A 3,253-nucleotide genomic window follows, 5' to 3' on the forward strand; every position below is an offset into this window, starting at 1 on the left:
GACCCCAAATACTTACTAGTTGTGTGGTACTAAATAAATCACTTTACCTTGTTTGTCTCAGTCCCTTTGTCTATAAAAATGAGCTAGAGAAGGAAATGGTAAACCACAACAGTGTATTTGCCAAGAAAACCCCAAATGTGATTACAAAAAGCCAGGCCTGATTGAAAGAAGTGAACTACAACAGCAAAAGCATATTTAAACTGTGTGTGACTCTTCATGACCCATTTGGGGTATTTTGTGACAGAGATGCTGGAATGTTTTACCAATTCTCTCTCCAGTTCATTTTACAGATGAAAAAACTAAGGAAAGCTGGATTATGTAACTTGCCCAGAGTCATCCAGATAGTGAATGTCTGAGATTGGATTACAATTCATGAAGTTAAGTTTTTAAACTCATGAAGATGAGTCTTCCTGTCTCCAGGCTTAGTGCACTATTCATTGTTCCACCTAGCTGTATACATTACCATTTTTCTATCTATAGCATGAACAATTGGAGCAATGATTCCTTTCAGTTTTGAACTTCTCTGCTTCTTCTTTTGAATAGTGGTGTTTGAGTCTACTGTTTGGCTTTACAAAAGCTAACACAGATGCCATATTTCTAGAGCTTCTTCATTACTTAATTAGCATGGCACTTATTCTGTCAATATTTGTTACAATGCAAAACTATAAGAATGTTTAATTTATGACACTGAAGTAAAGGTGATTCATTCTTGGTGACCACCTATAAGTGGTCATTTCTTTCTTTTTCTTCCCCTTTACCCTCTTCTTCCTCTTCCTCCTCTTCCTTGTTTTCTTCTTCCTCCTCCTTCGCATCCTTCTCTTCTTCCTCTTTCTTCTTCTCCTTCTCCTCCTCTTCTTTCTCCTCCTCCTTTTCTTCCTCCTTCTCCTCTTCCTCCTCCTCCTGTTGAGGTCTAGATTTGGGGTACCTAAATGAGATTAGGATTTAGTTGAGGTCTAGTGGCAGGTTTGGGGTATAGGGAGCCAAATGAAGCTCCTCTGCAATCTCCCTGGATTCGGCACAAGGATACAGCAGTAAATGGGGTCTAGTAGCGGAGCAAGTCCCCAATAAAAGCATTTATTGGCCTGAGAGCTAGATTGATAAAAGAGGTTTATTATTGGGTAAGCAAGGTTAAAGTATAGGCGAAGGAAGAGATAAGGAGGGCACTGGACAGAGGGTCCAGTGGACAGAGGGTCCTCACACGGCTAGCATGTTTGGAATCTCTACAAAGAGTGGGATCCCAGTGTCTCCCTTTTATAATGGGAGATTTAGCTCAAGGGACTGGGTGTAGCCCCAAAGTTGGCTCAGATCCAGGTGGGGCTGGGATAGGTCCAGATCTTCTATTGGAATTCAAAGGGACCAGGATTTGTGAGTTAAAGGGTAATTTACATTAACTGGGGAGAGGTGAGGGGGGGAAGGGTTGGGAATCAAAGATAGGAATCTTTCCCACATCACTCCTTCCTGCTTCTCCTTTTTCTTCTCCTCCTCCTCCCCTTCCTCCTGCTCCTTCTTTTCATCCTCCTCCTCCTCCTCTTCCCATTCCTCTTCCTCTTTCTCCTCCTCTTTCTCCTATCTATGCCAAGAATGTTAAATAGGGAGAGGGCAACAAGAATGTAAGTGCAGTCAGAGAGGGATATTGGCTTCCAAAAAACTCTTAAAATTCTACCATTTTGAGAATACTATGGAAAATAAAAAAACAACTCACTGTCCATTAATGAATGAGACCATATAGAGTCTAAATCATTGTGATGAGGTTTAGGGAAGAAGAGGTTCAGCTCCCCTAGATTCTCAGTGGTCAGGGAGCCAAATGAAGAGGTTTGGGGTTCTGTCCTCAAATGATGAGGTTCGGAATAGGGCAGGGAATTGTGGGAACCTCTTTGATAAAGGAATTTATGAACCTGAAAAAATAGACTGGTAAACTAAGTTTATTTTTGGCATTGGGAAGTCAGCCTTTGCTATGCATGAATAGAAAGACTGAATTCCTTGATGGCAAGGTCCTGACAGAGAAGTAAGTTCCTAGCAGAGAAATCCTGACAGAGAGGTATTAAGTCTTGTTAGGGAAATAGGTGAGAAAGAGATAAAGAGTGGGTAATGCTGAAAGAGAATATCATTTCAGCAGGCAGAGGGTTGCTGCTGTGCCAAGGGGAGAGAGAGGTTCCTGCATATTAGGCTCTTTGCAAGGAGTGAGCCCCAAATTGGGTCTTTTTATAATTGAAGCCTAAGCTAGAAGCTGGGAGCAGTTCTTGATGGCGGCTGGGTGCAGTTTGAGCTGGAATTAGAATAGAAAATCTTAGTATTGCATGAGTGTCTCTGGGCTGATCTCCAATTTAATAGAGTTAGGAGTGGTCCTGGACTCAACTAGCCCCACCTAGATTACAGAATGAAACCACATTATCTTGATTCCCTGGGTTGAGTTTCTCAGGGGAAGCTTTGCATTCCCTCCCACTCCCCCAAGTCAGAGAAGGAAAAAGAGGAAGAGTTCGGAGCTCCCCTCATCACTTGGAGTCAGGAAAGACCTAGGCTGGAAACTTGTCTCTAACACTTAATCTGTGACCTCTTGAAAATTATTCAATCTCTATGGGTCTCAGCTTCTTTATCAGTAAAATAAAGAGTTTGGATCTGATGACCTTTAAAGTTACTTCTAAATCTAAATCTAAGTCTATGATATAGATGATATTATTATTGGTAATTGATATTGGAAATGAAACAGATAATATCATTTCAATTAATTAATTCCAAACATTAAATTCTGTCCTTTGCTCTCCCTTGGTGGAGGGGCTGTTACAGACTGAAATAACTAAAGAAAAGGGAGCAAAATGAAGGAAAACTCAAGAGAACTAATTACATCAGTTTCTTCACCTGCAAAATGAAATGGACAATCTCTGTGGGCTCTTCCAACTCCAACACACTCTCATTCTCTCATTTACAAACTGAATAATCAGCCAGGGGATAAATAATCAAAAGTGTTTTCATCTGGTTCCTCACAGTAAAATAAATATTATAATAAGGATAAAATCCATAATGTACAAGATGGGACGTCAGCAGGCTTGACAGTATATCCTAAATAATTTTCATCTTTAGTAAAATGATTCGGAGGAAGTTAATATTAACAATTCAGCTCATTTCAGGAAATATTACTAAGTGTCTACTATGTGCAAAGATCCTCTGATAGCAACTCTGTTTCCTTAGAACCACATTTTAAAAAATAAGTATGTAATGAATGAAAAGTGTTTACAGTGGGAAAAAATACAACATG

The sequence above is a fragment of the Antechinus flavipes genome, chromosome 3 (genome assembly GCF_016432865.1).
Source record: "Antechinus flavipes isolate AdamAnt ecotype Samford, QLD, Australia chromosome 3, AdamAnt_v2, whole genome shotgun sequence".
Classification (NCBI taxonomy): domain Eukaryota; kingdom Metazoa; phylum Chordata; class Mammalia; order Dasyuromorphia; family Dasyuridae; genus Antechinus; species Antechinus flavipes.